The sequence below is a fragment of the Ammospiza nelsoni genome, chromosome 4 (assembly GCF_027579445.1).
Source record: "Ammospiza nelsoni isolate bAmmNel1 chromosome 4, bAmmNel1.pri, whole genome shotgun sequence".
NCBI classification, from domain to species: domain Eukaryota; kingdom Metazoa; phylum Chordata; class Aves; order Passeriformes; family Passerellidae; genus Ammospiza; species Ammospiza nelsoni.
The window spans coordinates 28,138,956-28,156,803 of record NC_080636.1 but is presented as its reverse complement, the minus strand read 5'-3'; the positions used below and the strand labels follow the sequence as shown (position 1 = coordinate 28,156,803).

General features: G+C 41.4%; 1 protein-coding gene across 2 annotated transcripts in view; it reads right to left on the bottom strand.

The window, feature by feature from the left end:
• Positions 1–12,035, bottom strand: part of CRACD (capping protein inhibiting regulator of actin dynamics) — a 129,727-nt gene extending 117,692 nt beyond the window's left edge. The window contains exon 1 of one of the 2 annotated variants that reach the window (XM_059469752.1): positions 11,980–12,035. The gene's annotated coding sequence lies outside the window, so the exon portion shown is untranslated. The remainder of the gene's footprint in view (positions 1–11,979) is intronic. The other variant, XM_059469753.1, reaches the window with a different exon arrangement.
• Positions 12,036–17,848: the final 5,813 nt, after the last annotated feature.

Sequence of the window (17,848 nt, the reverse complement as noted above, 5' to 3'; positions counted from 1 at the left end):
CCTTTAAACACTGACAGCAGCCACCCTCCCCACCAGAACAGATCTCGCAGATGTGAAACCACTGATGCTCGTCAAGACACAGCAATAAACATGGACTAGAGGAGTAACTCATGCTCCCCAGGCACTGAGCTGACTCCACCATGTCCTCACAGACCTCACTTTGAAGTGTGTCACACAAACACACACTCCTTTTGCCTCTTTCCTCAAGCAAATCTGGCCCCACTCCAGGGAACATGTATAAAACCTTGCATACCCTGCTTCTGCTCCCATGCTGGCATGTATTTCTCCCTGCTGAAATCCCTTCTCCCAGCACTGGCACTTTGGGATGGCAGTGCAGTGGGCTTGCTCTTTGAGCAGCTGCTGTAAGGCTGATATTTACACAAGGACTGCAGAAATGAGACTAGGCAGGCTACTGCTGGTCTATAAAATTATGATGCATTAAGTGGTTTCCCTAAATTGTTATTTGGGATAAAAATTAATTCTATTATGTATTACATTATATTCAACAACATACTTGTGAATTTATATGCACACACCTTTACTGCGTTATATTTTAATAAACACATTCTATAATTCAATATCTCCTAATAATTACAACTGCAAATGTTGGACCAAGTTTTACAAAACCACTTAGTGCCAGAATTCTTTCTGCATTTGTATCTTTTTTGAAGATAAAAAGAAAAAAGTGCAGGCTTCTTGGGGAGTGGGAGTTATTTGCTCATTTGGAAGAGATAATTGAAGGGAATTAAATGATCACAAAATGACAAAAAACAAAGCCAAGTCAAAGCATTTCCTAAGGTGTTTCTCCTATTATCCTCATTTTCTTTCTGGTTCATTGTGAATCAAGCAACTTCATTGTCTGAAAATGCTGAATTTACAGTATTCTAAAGCTTCAAATTATGAACTCAATATTTTTATCCTAAACCATACAGCACTGCAAAGGTGAAATGAATATTAAAAATAAGATTCTTCAATAGTTTTTGGATTGATTTTCTTCTCTCCTTACTAGAAATCAAGGTTGAGATTTGGGGGCTGTTTTAAGAAATATTTTTTTTTAACAATGCAGTCCAGTTTCCCTCATATTCACTTAGAGTTATCTAAAATTTTTTTAAACTCTTATTTTAACATTTTGTTGTAAGAAAAATCCTAAATGTCTCAGTTTAGATGTTTAGAACATCCACTGCTTTTCAAAAAAAGGTAAGAACATTCATTATTTGGCTAACTCATTCTGAGGTTTGAAGCCTTTTGACAGGACAAGAAGACACAGCCTCAAGCCACGCCAGGTTGGACATCAGGAAGAATTTTTTCTCTCAAACAGCCATCAAGGATTGGAATGGGCTGCCCAGGGAGGCAGTGGAGTCACTGTCCCTGGAAGTGTTCAAGAAACAGCTGGATGTGACACTTAGTGACACGATCTAGGTGACAAGCCAGTAAACTGGCCACGGTGTTCAGTCAAAGATTGGACTCGAGGACCTTTCCAACTTTAATAATCCCATTACTCTATGGCCCTAAAAAAGGAAATGCATTAGAGGAAGAGTGAAGTGAATTGCAGACAGTGGCTATAAAGAACATAAGACATCTTCTTGGCATGCTCTACCCAAAAAAACTAAAACACTCCACAAATGTACTCAGTCGTATAAATACACAATATTGCACCATAATAATAACAATAATAATAACAATAAAATAACAATATAGTTGTTGTTGTTATTAATGATATAAAAATTAACAGGTTAGAGAACCAAAAAACTAAAACTGACTTAATGGGCAGTTAGACAACATTTTTTCTTCTTGTTCAGAAACAAAGGCTTGATTTATGCCGCAGCAGCCATGCTCTGCTCTGCAGACCAAATGATTCATTTCCTCACAAACCTTTCTGCTGCAGTCAGTATTGTATCATCAGAATGCCATATGCAGGCTCTAGCCATGCAGATCCAGTCACAGTTCCACAGTATAAGAACACTTAGAATTTATGGAACATATCTTTATCTCTATAAAAAACAAATATTAAATTATGCTACTTATTATAACTCTCCAACTAAAGCAGGATCAAACTTCAGAATAACACCTTCTAGAGCTACATAACATGAAAAGGCAGCAGTGCTACTCATGTGGGGAGCTTGCATTAGTGGTTTACATGTGGTAAAAGTAATGAATGAAAGCTTGTAAAAGCTACGCAATAATCACAATCATAACCAACAGCAGAGTCCATAGCACCATCTGTGAAGCACTGATTGCACGTACATAACAGAGAGTCCTTGCTTGGGCTTTTGTGGATTTACTGCTGGACACCTGGACTCTGTCATGCATTACAGGTACTGCTTTTGTTGCCATGGGCAATAAAGTTTTGCATAAACAAATGCATGTGACAAATTTGATACCCAGTTTAGTTTTGTGCCTGGGCAAAACTGAGTCTGGTCCCTGGGAGAAATGGGATTAGACACCTGTGGTCAGCTGTGCCCATGCCATAAATGAATAGCAACAAAAAAGAAAGCAAATCTCAGAGTCAAAGGTTCCCAGAGTTCAGAAGTCACCAGTGGAACAGCCCAGTCATGGGGCCAAAAGACCTCCAACGAAAGGGTTAACACTGCAGAGCAGACTGGAGGCAAGGAGGATATTTTTAACCCACATGACAGAAGTAAATATGTGAGATTATAGCAAAAACATGGTCAGTAATATTTAGTGTCCAACTTAAAATATCTACACTTGCTTTTTTGAGACTACTTAATGCTGTGTAGTTATTAACACATTTAAAATACAACTGTTAACTGCAGTCAGTTATGATGTTCAGCAATTCTTTTAATTGGATTTGATTGAAATTATTAAAATTAGCTACAACTAACTGAGGCACATATGAAGTGAAGGATATAGAATTTAGGACCACGTGAACTCAGGTTAGCTCAAGGGATGCAGAGGTACACAGAAAACACATGGAGATGGAAAGTCACTGCAGCAACAACTGGAGTTTCTTTAAGGTATATAGCCTTATATGCACATTCGTGTATTCCATGGACATATATGAGACTAAAAGAATGGCTTGGGTAGAAAAGGACCCTAAAGATCATCTAGTTCCTGCCCCTCTGCCATGGGCAGGGACACCTTCCACTAGACCAGGTTGCTCAGAGTCTCATCCAAACTGACCTTGAACGCTTCCAGGGATGGAGCATCCACAACTTCTCTGGGCAATTTATTCCAATGCCTCACCACCCTCACAGTAAAGATTTTTTTCTAATATCTAATTTAAACCTACTCTCAGTCAGAAGTCATTCCCATTTTCCTATCACTACATGCTCTTGTAAGAAGTCCCTCTCCATCTTTCTTACAGCATCAGCCTTTCTTCAGATGCTGTAAAGCCAAAATTAGGTCCCCCCAAAGACAGGAGACCTAATTTTGGTCTCCTGGACCTGATGTTCTTCAGGATGAACAATCTCAATAGTCTCAGTCTTTCCTTGTATGAGAAGTGTTCTCTCCCTCTGGTCATCTCGGTGGCCCTCCTCTAGCTGGTCCATGTCCTTCCTGTGTTGCGGACCACAACTGCTTTGGATGCAGCCAGGACAAATTTGGCTTTCTGGACTGTGAGTGCCTGTGGCTGGGTCATGTCCAGCCTTTCCTCCGCCAGCACACCCCCAGGTCTCTCTCAGCAGGGCTGCTCTGGATCTGTTCATCCCCAGCCTGTGTTGATACCCAGGAGTTGTGCTGACCCAGGTGCAGCACCTTGTACTCGGGTGTGTTAAATTGTGTGAGATTCCCATGGGCCCCTTTGGAATGTCCTGGTCCCTTTGGACAGCATCCTGCCCTCCAGGTGTGTCAACAGCACCACTAAGCTTGGTGTCATCTGCAAATTTGCTGAGACTACATTCAATCCTATTGTCCACATCATTAACAAAGATAATAAATAGCACTGGCTCCCATATGGACCACTGAGAGTCACCACCGGTCACTGATGCCCATCAGGACTCTGGATTAAAAGGTCCAACACGTTCCTTACTCATCTAGCCCTCCCCCCCCCAAAAAATCCATCTCTTCCCAGTCTAGATATTGTGAGGGATCACATCAAAAGCTTTACAGACAAACTCTTCAGAAAAAAAAAACCTTTGACTGCAGTAGTGAAGGTTGTAGGAAACTGGAGAAATTACTAAATATCTCAAACCAGCTGGGAAATGGGAAGTGCTGGGGGAACAGAGTCAGTTCTGTGTTTGTGGAACAATGTCCTGCTCCACATCCCAACCCCACTGAGCCTTAGTCAGCCTCTGGTCTGGTCCAAAACAGCAGCCTGACCTCATGGCCTGTGGTGAGCCCCAAAATGATGCCAGCCACATCCAGGAAACACTAAAGCACAGCCTGGGGGAGGGCCTAGCAGACCAGAGCAGAAAAAAAGGACAGTAACACGTGTGCTGAGCTGGCATGGTCCACTGGATCCTAAGGTGGTGATTGTATACCTTGCTTTCTTTGTTTCTTCCCAAAATATACTGGAAACCAGACTAAAAAATACTACTCAACGCCTTAGTGCCTTGTTGTGTCTGGATAAGTTACAGTTCACCAAGTTAAAGTTTACTAAGTTTGTTAAGTGCCTTAATTTTTCTGGATGTTGTTTTGAAATTTGCCAAGTACATTATTCTACACGAAAGTTCTAAAATTTGCAACTAAAAATTTGCTGTCAAATTCCCTGAGAATTTTGTTCTTTCTCCCATGTATCACCCAGAGTGAATCAAATTACCTTCTGCTAAACCTGCTGAGTGGGCCAGGGCATTACAAAGGTGATTTCTCAAACCAGACAAGCTGCAATTTGTAAATAAGCACAGTGCAGATAAAATGAGGAAAAATGCAGTCTAGCAACCAATGCCACTGTCACAGTTCTGCATGACAAACAACAGCATTTGACATCTTGTCAGAGCCACAAATGGGTCTTCAGCTTCTCTTTCACCCTGACAATATAGAATAGTCCCACAAAAACAGCCGGGCTGAGAAAGAATTATTTCAGCGACCCTTGTGGCTTACAGCCCATCTGCCTCTTACTGGTGCAGCCTCTGTCTGGAAAGGCTCCTGAAGAGTGCCAGGAATGGGGGACTTCAAGGCATTGGGAACCTGTCCTTTAACTGCTGGAAAGGGTTCCAGCAGGCAGGTGCATGAGGGGATGTGAGGGGGATGTACCTTGGGCCAAATGGAACCCTCACATGTGAATTAACAGTTGTGTGCTCACAAGCTCACCTACGTTGTTTTTTTCCGGCCTCCCATCCAAGGAAACACAATAACCTGAAGCACACGGTTTGTCAGATATCAGGTGTTGGTATCAGGCTACCAGATCCCAGCAGCTCGTGACAGTGTTCAGCAGGCTGTGTGGGTGGCTGAAAGATTAATCTACTTGCCAGAAAAAACACAGCAGGGCTCTTCAGTACAGCCCACCCTTGCGCTGTCAGCAGGGGATGTTGGAACAGAGTGCTTGGGAAGAACATCAAACCCACTTGTATGCGCTGAGGGTGTCTGTCCTTCCTCCAAACATGAGCAGTGGATGAGGCAATGACTGCCAAAGCTTCAGGGCTGAGAGCAGTATGGCACTGCTCATCATCATAGCCCCCAGATGGGCCGGCGTAGGCTACTGCAAAATATCTACCAACCCTGGAACAGGATCCGGAAAGGACAAAAAAAATCAGCTTACTTCTTTGTTCCTCTTAGCAACTTACAACTCTGACAGCTCTGTGAAGTTCTGGCGCTTCCTTTCTTTCACTTGTCAATCTCAAAAAAAACCACAACAAACAACAAAACCCAAGAAAACCAAAATAAATTGAAAAATGCTTCTTTTACATCTTTTGTTTTGCTCACCCACCTAAGACCACTATGGTACAGAATAGTCTCTACATTCCCAGCACTGATCTGTGGAGTAACATGTGGTCATTCTCCATTTGAAAAGACCAAGAAATCATTTATGATGGGTCTCCTAAAGCACAAATGCTACGATTTAGAAGACAATGTAGCCTTAGGAAGAAAGACTCTGCAATTTTCTTCAAGTTTTAATTACTTCCGTCCCATAGTCTCCAACATAACTTTCCCAGTCATTAAATTAATCTCCTTTGGCTCTTTGTTGTCTTCTTACTATGCCAATCCTGGTTTGCAATTATTGAGGCTTCTGTTATACTGGAGTCCCTGCCAGTAACCCAACTTGCCACCTACCAGCTCACTCTGTATCCTGCTCTCTCTCAAGTCCCAGTCACCTGTCCCCAGCCCTTATCTCCCCTTCACATCCATCACATCCCATGTTCGTGTACTGTCCTGCTAGCCGGGTTCCTTGTGACATCTGTACCCATGCCCCCCTAACCTGCTCTTCCCTGTGCCAGCCGGATCTCAGGCTCCTCCAGCATCCCGCGGCGCTTTCCCCCCTCACACTTCCTGCCCAAGCACCAGCAGAGGAATCACTGTGAAAGGAGAGAGGAGTGCACGCCAGAGCTGATCCGAATGAAGAGATCACAGCAAAGCTCTGAGCTGCTCTGCTCAGACCCTTTTCTTTCTGGAGACATCACACACAGACAAATGTGCCACATGCAGCACTGATGAGGGAACAAGGTACAACCTGATCAACACCAGGGTGCACAGATGTTGAAGACCAAGGAGACCACAAGAGACCTCAAAGAGTAATCTGTTCCACCACACTGCTCCAGAAAGAATTCCACTATATTTATGTCATTCCTGATTACTACTCAGTGTTTAATGATGCTAAAATCATGAAAATCCAAACTCAGTAATGCATTCTATTGCTTCAACCTCATTATTGCTGAGTCCACTACATATCATTGGGTTGGGCACAGGCATGGACAACATTGCTTCACAACACCTTTGTGACATTAGAAAATTATGATGTCTTGTTAACCATGACAGTCATCATTCTTTGAGCTGAAACAACTCCAGACGTTTCAGCATTCATTCATAATCATATATTCTAAATATTTTAATTATTTTCATTCATCTCCTCTGGATACTCTCCAATTTATACACTTTTTTGTAGAAGTGTGTAGCCTGCCTGGACATGGTGTTACAGTTGAGGAGGACCTCTCCTGTCTTCCATGCTGTTGTCCTATCTTATGTATCACCATACAATGTTTGCTTTTATTGCAGCAGCAATTTGAGTAATCTACCATAAACCAAAGCTCTTCCAAAGAATCACTGCCCAATACCTTCCTTATACAGTTCATAACTACAACATCTTTGTCCTGTTGAAAACCTTGATTTTAATTCTGTCTCCAGCATAGACACAAGTGCCACTTCAATTGCTACTGCTGATATAGGCAAGTACCCCTGAGGTCACTGTTAAAAATACTCTGTGGCACTGGGTGTTGAATAAACATGTAATCTCTCATTTTGTTTCCTAAAATTTTCACAGGTATGTGAAAACTACAATAGTTTGTAGACCTAGTATTATAACTTTATTTGTAGACTAGCATTTTGTAGACTTATGACAGAAAATTTGGGCAGAATTTCATGAAGACAGTAAAAATGAAGATCAGACAAAAGGACACTGCCTTAGCAGGATCTGGAGCCTAGCTAAAAACCAGAGCAGAACCATGTTTCTGAACTGTATTAGGATTTTTTAGCAAGGCAAAGCAACTAATCTAATTCTCAATTAATTAATAATTACAATAAAAATTAACATCACAACTATGTGTGATGAGCTACAGAGCACATGGCTAAAATTTGCCAAAGTTATAAGCAAAAGAAAAGAGATTCTGCAACATGGAAGGCACTTTGGTTTTGTCGGCAGATGAATCCACTCAACCCAACTATCTCACATATGTGCCAACAGATACTCAAAGATAATACAGATTCACAGGGTTTCCTATCACTGTTTTTCTCATCTGGCCTAAACTGTTCCACAGATCACTGTAATTGTATCTTTTTCTTTTTTTTTAATGTGCTGAAGTTTCAAATGCAGCTTTCTCAAAAGCCACAGAGAAAGACAGCATGTTACTTTGAAGAGAATCAACTTTCTTTGAAGAGCAACATGAAAGTCAGAATTTGGTACGGTTCATTTCACTTCAATTCTTTTCATCACACTCCCTCCACATTTCAACTTAACAGTAAACATAATCCTTAACGTGCAGCATCCTCCTACAGAAGCCTTACCACAAATCACTAGACTGAGCTGCTTCATGAAGCTGCCCCAGTCTGACAGCTGACTTTCAAAACATGCTGAGTAATGAAAGAGATGGTCAAGCATGCCAGCAAAATGCACAGCAGTTTGCACTCCCAAACACTAAAGTGTGGGGAAAGTTTTTACTTTTTTCCATCATTTTCTTACTGCTTTCTCGAGGCAATAATGGAGAAGAAAATAAGGCTTTCACATGTGTTAGCATCAAAACAATAAGCCATTTTCAAAGCCATGTTGGGATGTGAGTTAAACACACTAAAATCATCTGCATATGACAGTATTTTCTTAAATGGTCTTGTTAGAGGCATGAAACTTTTACTCCCATAATTTGGTACACAGCCTACATATATAAAGAGGAAACTGCACTATATTTAAAAATATATTGATGTACTTTACACATTTGTAGTGGCATCTGAATCAGCTCCATTCTGTGTGGCAAAACAGCACTGTAAGCCACTTACCCAGGATAATATGCAGCAAGATCTCTACATTTTTCTTCCCACCAAACTTAATTACCAAATCATTGTGATTTGGCTCATGTGATGCACAGGTCTTGAACGGCATCAATTTAAAAATATTTGTTACAAGTCAATTTTATTTCTTTGTAAGGCTTCACCAATATAAGTGAAAATGCTGAATGTGAAGCAAGGGTAAATGCTGCGTTCTTCTGACAAAATATATTTTAGCTCATAAAGAGAGAAGTTGTGTAATGTAGAGAGTCAAAAGGAGTAAAAGTTCCTTCAGGAAATGATGGGGAAAAAATAAGAGTAAGGTCTACAAAACAACTGATTGTTCCTTAAAGGCAGAACTCATGGAGTCTCCATGGAAACAAACACAATTTTTATTCATTACTAACTAATTTAAATAACAGATAAAAAAAATTGGCCCCTCCAGTAGAATTACAGTAATGTAATTAAAGTTAACCCTGTAACTTTAGTTTGCCTTCTATCATACCACTTAACACCAATTAATTCTATTTTACAGCGCACTTTATACAACTTTATTATATCTTGTTCAAATACATTGGCTCGATGTCAAAATGCAGGTGTTTAGAGCATCTCAACATTTAGATCATGCTGATGGCAGCTATTATGCAACTACATCACCTTGAGTCTGTCCAAAAAAATTTACTGTACTTTTCCAATATATTAATAGTAGGTTTATCCATTTTTGACATGATTCTCTTATTTGGGCTTTTATGGAATAAAGGCTGCATTGATTTTCTGGGAGGGGAAAAAAATCCCTCTTAACAATCAGATTCAGCAATTTTCAAGTATGAATAATTCAGAATATGAAGAAAAGTCTTGTCTCTTGGCTTGTGAGGACTAAAAGTCAAAACATAGTCATTCAAGCTCACACTGTCTCTAAAAATCCTGTTTGTGTTAGATTTCATTCTAAAACAAGCAAATATATTCATAAACATAAATTCATCATCACCTTTCACTCAACACTTATTATGCCGTGTGTTTCTTATTTAAAAAGAGCTTACCTGACACATCTATTATAGGAATACTGAAATAACTCTAAACTACATTAGTAACAGACTAATCTATTTTCAGTGACTGAGATACCTGGCAAAACACTATTCAGAGTGACTAAGAGCCCAAGCAGAAGAAACTGCAAAAGTTATTTTTATTGCTGTAATCAGAAGCGTGAAACCAAAACAGCTGCTTTTTAATATCTGTATTTAAAGTGAAATATGATTGCCAAACAGTATTTTTAGTAGTTAATAAATTTTGTTAAGGTTTCAAGGAACTGTATGTTGAAAAAAAACCAAATGCCTTTCCATTTCACAAATGGAAATTTGTGAAATTTCTGAAATTACTTGCATAACCTCACAAAACAACAAACCAAAATAAGACCTATAAAGGAACAACCTTTGAGGGGGGTGTGGGAAAGAAGGAAAAAAGTTGATGTCTTAGCACAGGACCCAGCAAGCCATTCATGCTTCAGACCAACTGTGTTTCCAACCAGTGCAATTTTAAAAATTCTGTTATACAGTATATAAATAAAAAATAGTATTTTCTTATAAGTGAGAAGCAATTCTCTCTAAAATGTAGGATTGCCCAAGTGGGTGTTTGACAATGGCCCTTAGTGCACCCTGTTCTAAAATTAAGACAAATTTTCCTGTTGGAGAAAAGTAGACCCAATACCAACCAGAAGCAACCTCTTTGCTATATACCATATTTACTAACAAATATTTCCACAGTAGTTCTTGCAATTATTCAACTGAAGAATAAACAAATGTACAAATCACTTCTATATAAAATTTCAATACACTTCACAATGTTCAATTCAAGCTAATTGCTGCAATGAAATATTCAACCCCAAACACGTCTAACCTGATAAACTGATAGCAGCCAAGGAAGGGTTGAATTTGTCTATGTGATGAATTCCTGACCTGGATTCAAACCACCCAAAGAAACTAATACACAAAACTGCTGGCTACTGCAGCATCAATGGCTTTGTTAAAGAAACTCATGATAACATTTACGCCTATTGATTAATGTTTTGGTACAGTTACAAGACTTAATCGTCTATGCAAGATGCAATTAGATTTATTTCAGTGACGGGAATTTACTGAGCATGCATTACTAAATACCAAATAAAAGTCAGTTCTGGCTCCAATTTATCATCTTTAATCTATTAAAACATGTTACTGCTATCAGCTATCTTAAATAACCCAGAGTCTAAGAAAAGAGCTCTTTTAATACAATAACGTTTAAGGTATGTACAGAAAATGTGTTTGGGAAGATAACAAATTATATTATCTACGTATCTATTATCGACAGAATATCTATTATTAGGCCTGTGGTTGCAAATTACTCTTCCCTTTCTCCATGGTCCCATCCCCCCAACAGCAGATCATTTTCAGTGCCATTATTGTCAGGCATATTAAATTTTCAGGATGCACAGTTGTGGTTTCCAGGTCTCTATTTACTCCTTGAACTGTGTTTTAACTGGGCATTTTTACACTTAAAATTACAGAGCAGAGACGTAACAACGGTTTTACATCCTACAGCTACGGAGAGCCAGATCTGTAACTGACTAGTGGCAACACCAGCAAAATTAATTAAAAACCCCCAAACCGTCATTCATTAAAAATCCCCCCGTGACATAGAAAAAATGCGCGTTACACACATTTCTGCCGCTGACACAGACGTTTTCTGACTGAGGAGATGGATTTCCCGTGTGAATGCCATTACCTCTGCCTTACCTGCTCCAGCTGTTGGGAAGGGCAAAGGCAGAGGGACGCGGCCCCGGAGCGGAGCCCGCTGGCTCCGGCGGCACTTGTGTGACAAATGGCTCACGGGAGCGCGAACAAAGCGATGCTGCTCGAGAGAAGCATCGCAGGGAACAAAGTCATCTCTTTGACAGCTCCTGCTTTTTTTCAGTGAAGCTGAAACAATACAGGACTCCCCGGGAAACCGCTAACAAAGGGGAAGCAGAAGGAATCGGAGAGAACCAGCCCAGCCATTGAATTCCGCGGCAGCAGTGAAGTGACACCTTCTGAAAATCACCCGCACGCCTCCTTACACCTTCCACCGAACAAAGGCAGCCCAGCAGCGGCAGGGAGCTACTTACGGGGGGGTTCTGGCCGTCCTCCCGGCGCAGCCTCCTGCCGCTGGGCTGCTGGCCGCTGGCGTTGCCGAGCCAAAGGGCACATGCAGCACAGGGCGGGCAGCACAAAGCGGCGGGGACGGCCCCGCACGGCGACCGCTCCCGGGGCGGCGAGGCCGGGATGCGGAGCCCCGCGGGAGGCTGCGGAGCTCGGGCTGCGGCGAGGCTCCCTCCCGCTCCCGGCACCGCGGCGGGGGAAGGGGTGGGGCGCGGGGTCCTACCTGTGCTGCCTCTCCGCGCTGCCAGGAGGACGCGCTGGTGGCTGCTGCGGGCGCGGTGCCGCCCAGCCCGTCGGATGCCGCCCCCGCCGCGGCCGCCCCATGGCAGCAACGCCGCCGCTCACGGGCGCCCCGCAGCGCCGCGCCCCGGCCGCGCCCGCATCCCGGCCCCGCAAGGGTAAAGCCGGGTCTGTCCGCATTCACCGGGACCCCGCGCCGCTGCACTGCCCGAGGAGGAGAGGTTCGCAGCTCCAGGTGCACCGCTCTCTGAACCCCCGCTGGTTCTCCCAGCAAGACCAAAGTCTGAACCCAGCGCCTAGCCCGTGCTGTAGCTAGGCAATTCCTTATCCCCTTAATTTACTGAAAATTAGGAAAAACTGCAAGGAACAAAACCAGAACCCACTGTCCTCCAGCACAGAAATCAGCCTCCTTTCTTATAGCCCTATATCCAGTATTTGTATCAGCTCTTCTGGGGCCCCACTCTTCCAGTTCAGCACTCTGTGCTTTACCAGTGCTGCACACCTGTTTCCCGAGCTTCTCAGGGAGAACGTGGTAAAAGCACATGCTGCTCTTAGTTCCATTCAGGCTCTTCCACTTTTGAAACCAACATTGGTCACACGATTCCTGATCCTCCATCACTGACACAGATGTGCTTTGTTAGCCAGCTCTCCAGATTCAGGTGGTCCCTGGAGAAAAAAGCCTTGCAGCTTTGGATTTTGTCTGCTCCTTAATTTTTTGATCCAGTCAGAAGTGGTCCTACTGATATTCTTAAAAGAAAACGTAAGATCCATGCTGGGTTGGACGAAAGAGCTATCATCTTCCCCTTTTCTTTTGTCTCTGACTGTGCCCAATACCAGGGGTTTTAAAGGAAAAATACAAGTTTAGGTGGGCATTAACTGATATTCTCCCGCTCCTTGGTGAGCTATTGCTCAGTGAATTCCTGTGTCCAAGTGATATTTGTGAGAAAAACCAGTCTGTGACTCCAAATAAACACTTATTGCTAGAAATCACGTTTTCACCTGCAGTCTTCTAGAGAAGACTAATCATACAAGCCCTGGGAGGCACAGTCTGTTCAGTCCCATCACAACTAAAGCCACAGTTCACAGGGCACTGATAATTCAGAAGTTTAAGCTCATGCACCAGGTCTATTTAGACAGCGGTTAGGTATATTGACTGCTACTTTTAACATTAGGTGTTACATATGTATGGATGGATTTATAACCAAAGTATATAGACAAAAAGCACCTTCATTACCAGAGCTGAATTTTGTAGCAATCCTCTAAAAGATTCAGGGGTTTTGCCATGTTTGGCTTTACTGCTCTCTAGAGCACTTGCACGTTTTTAAGAGGTAGAATTGGGTGCTAGAGAGAGAAAACTTCAAAAGTATCCACCAGGAAAGAGGTGAATCCAGCTTTTGCCAATTCCCTCAGATCGATCAAACTGCTCAATTACATCAGACCTTTGTTGGCAAAGGTGAAACTTTTCACTTTCCTGGAGCAGGAAATAAGTATTTGGTTTTTTTTTCTTAAGAACCAACAACTTCTGGAAAGTGATGCAATCACAGATCTCATTCATCAAATGATGAATAGGGTTCAGGCATGCATAGCTTTATTAGTGAGTCTTGTTCTTTGAGTTTAGTTTATCTTATTATAGAAATATTAAAAATCTAGAATTTCTGTGGAGAAACCTGAACCTTCTCAGGATGTGCCATGATCACTGGAAAAGACCCAGGTCCACTAGGTGGCACAAGGAATCCATGTAAAAGCCAGCAGCAAGCCGGGAGTGCCTTTCCTTCCATTCGGCATCTTTATGGATTCATGCAAAGCAAGTGGGTACAGATAAAGATTGCAGACACAGCTATAGTCCAGCAACCCACACACATCTTTTCATAAAGACACGTTCAGATGTCAATGGGTTCCTCTGGACTAGAGCTCAGTGAAAATCTCCCCAAAGAGCAGTATCTGCTCCCGCAGACCTTGACTGACTCACAGCTGAGTAACCATGCTGAAACTCATTTCTGTGTTTGTATTCATGAAAATACAGCCATCCCTGCTCAGGAGCATTTAAGCTGAGAAAAAGCTAACATAATTTCATTTCCCCCCCTCTCCTCCATTTTCCATCATGCCATTCTACTTAGTTTAATTCCTGGGCTATCACCTTGAAATGGTAAAGGACATACTGACAACACTGCTGGGGCAGCTCTGCTTGGATAATGTTGAGCTTGCAGCACACACAGGTGGGAGAGGCAACCACCATGATAAATTCTGAAACTTGGCCAAGTTCTAACACAGATACAACTAATACTGAGACAAAACAATGGCAATTATTTTTATGCTTGTAATTTTTAAAATGTCAAAGATCATAATTTAGATAGCAAGTGTAGGAAAGTTTCCTGCAGCCCCAGGGTTGTTGCCCCTTTGAAGACTGCCTCGTGCAACAAACCCTTGCTCAAAACAGGGTCACCTACAGCTGTCCAGGACTGTTCCCAAGTGGGTTTTGAATACCTCTGTGGAGGAGACTCCACAACTTCTCCGGACAGCCTGTCGCACTGTTTGATCACCTCCATGGAAAAAATACCCCTGATGTTTCACTTGAATTCCTTGTATTTCAATTTGCACTCAGTCTTGTACCTCCCCCTCTCCCAACCAAGAGGAGATGTTTTACTCCCACTCCCACCCACAGTTACACATGGAGGAGTGTGTAACAGGTTCCCCTCCTTGAGCCCTCTCTTCTCAAGGCTCAACAGCCCCAGCTTGCTCAGACTGTCCTCATATGAGAGATGCCCCAACCCCTTAATCGTCTTTGGGCTCTTTGCCACACTTCCCAAGAACAGCCATGTCCATGTTGTCTTGGGAGCCTGATGGAAGACTCTGTATGCTGGGAGTTGGTTACCTTGGGCAGGCCATGCCTGCAGCCCAATGTTGTCACCTCATTGCAAATCCCCCATACCTTCTTGGTGATTTTTCACGTGCAACTCCTTGCAGCACTGATTCATTCTTCTTCATCACAGCCAACAAACTCCATCTCTCTCCTCACCCAGCTAACCCACTCTTTTGTAGCACTCGTCTTTATTGGACACAGCTGTGGTAATTTGGTGATTGGTACAGCTGCAACTCCTCAGGTGTGAGACTGCCTTCTGCACTATCTTTGTCTTCTTACATTCTATCCCGGACAGCCCAAATGTGGGCAGGGGATCTGCTGGAGCCCCCTGTGCCAGCCCAGCTGCTGTGCTGGGGCAGGGATAACCCTGCAGCCTGATGGAGATGGATGGGGTGGTTCTCTGCCTCTGTGGCCAAAGCCCTGTGGCAGCAGTGCAGCCCCTGACACCTTTCAGCTGTTGCTATAAGTGCTCTCACAACATCAAAGCCTTCTCTCCCCACACCATTTATAGTGCAGCAAGGCTTCAGCTCAGGAATTAATATTGCTGCAGCTACTACGATCTTTGTGTGGCCTATGAAGGGTCAGAGGATGAAATGAAACTGGAATATCTTTTTATCTAAAGTTGCGCCTCTGGCTCACTTCAAGTACCAAAGCCACACACCCCTGGTTTCTTACACTGCTGGCAAAGACAAAGAACTATAAAGTTCTCTCCCAAGGAATGATCTAACCCCCCCAAAATCTGCAGGTTTCATTAAGGAGTAACAGCATTTGCCTAGGTCAGGCTGCCATATATATGTCAATTTATGTATAAAACATTTTAAAATAGAAGACAGAATCTCTCAGCTTTTTTTTTTTTTTTTTTTTAATTAGCAACACACAGGAATATCAGTGTTTCTCCTATTGAGGGTGACAAAAAAAGAACAAATTTGGCTTCCCAACTGAACCCTAGAATTACTTACTTATCTTTAGGTTAATTACCTAAATTTTAGGGACATAATGTAAGACACAAAACCCCCAAAACCAATTAATTTTAAGGATTTCTAAAACCATATTATGATGTTTAGTTGAGAAGTTCAGGTTTTAATAAACTGAAAACACCTGTCCTTTTACAATCTCTAGACTCCCCTCCTTCTGATGCTAGACTCTCATTGTTTTGTAGAAAAACAGTTCCAATGATTACTGTTCTCCTATATTATTTCTCTAAATCTGCTGTTTCCCCCCAACCCAATTGCAGACAACTTGAGTATATGGAGTATTATCATAATTTCATGTCTCCCTCACTCCCCCTGTAACTCACCCCAGCTGAGGACGACACACAGCAGCCAAGGGTGTTTTTGATCTTCCAAAGGTGAGAACAGCAGGGAAGCCTCTGGGAGCAGAGCCCAGGTGAGCCACATTAACATCTTGCCCACATAAGGCTCATTTCATACATGGCACAAGCAGTAGTCCATGAATTTAAATCTTCCACAAATTTGTGCTTGTTTTTCTACTTCATTAATTGAAATACTCGATTTAAAAGCAAAGTTGATTAAAAATTACTTTCGTTTTATTCTAGTTGCTTATATAAATGTATATAAAATAATAGTAACAAGAAGACTAATTGACAGCTATACTACAGCCTGAATATTAGTACTGTTTTAATACTACAGCACAGGCTTTGGTCACGCCAATAATACCAATTTTATTATAACATCTGTGTTCAATGAGGCCCTAATTCTTTGTAATTTATATATCCATGTAGGAATTACTATTAATTGAAGTGTTATTGTTTTAATTGTAATGCCAAAATATGCATTTTTCAGTAAGATGAAATACACTGTTTTCAATAAAGTGGAACACTAGCTTTAAAAAAATAATTCCAATTTAAAAGGGTTTATTTACAAAATAGGGTATTTAAAACTCACCACTGAAAACATCAAGAGCAGGAGTTTTCTCCTCCTTACTAAATCAACCTGAATAATTAAGACAAATTAGCATCAGTGGAAATTACTGACTTAATTACAAACAGTCTTAATAGGTAAGTAACAGTTAGAGACAAAATCCTCCTCACTCCTGTAACTGGCAAATGAAAGACCTAGAAAGTAAAATGTGTAAGATGCACCCACCATGAATACACATGGCTGAGAAACCTCAAGTGACACAACTATTTTCAGGTACTTCTGAATTGGTGCTCTAAGCTGCCTTTAATCAGTACAATTTAATACATAATATATGATACAATATTTTCAGTCAACACAATATTCTTCGTAAACTTTAGTGGAACAATCTTGTTGCAAATTAGATAAAATCTAAGCAAAAAAAGATTTTTTTCCCCACATTATTTAATATGTTGTTTGCACCTTAGGGATGCTGGTAATCACAGGTTTTTATTGTTGTTGGTCAATCAGAACTTTTGGCCAGTGCAAGGATATGCAGCAATGCATCCTCCCATTTCTAGTGCTCTGTGTAATTCCTATGAATACACACCACGTCACCCTGCTGGCATGTAATTATTCAGAAAACTCTGTGTTGCTCACTGCATCTTACTTCAAAGCCTGAGTTTGAAATGCTCCTCTGCTAAATACCCCAGATATTTTCAAGATTAGTTCTCACTTCATTTACCTAATATGTATGTCACAGCATAAAGTCCTGTGTCACCTCTATAACAGCTTGAGCTTAACTGTGTGAATGATTACAGGTTGCTTTGAGCTTTTAATACCAAAATTTGAAAAACATCTCCAGCTATGATTCAAAAGTTTGAATATAAAATACTTTGAGAATTTTTAAATATTTAAAGTATTTCAATACATAATTAAATTTTTTTATCTTCACTTTTCATTAAATATGGGGATATTTAAAATGCAATGTCACACAAAGGTTAAAAAAAGGGAGATTGGTAGAAAAAATAATAAAGAATAACTGATATATATATTTTTATTAAGAAAAGGTACAGTAAACAAAACACATTCACAAAATAGGTAATTGATACTTTTAAATACCATTAAGAAAAACC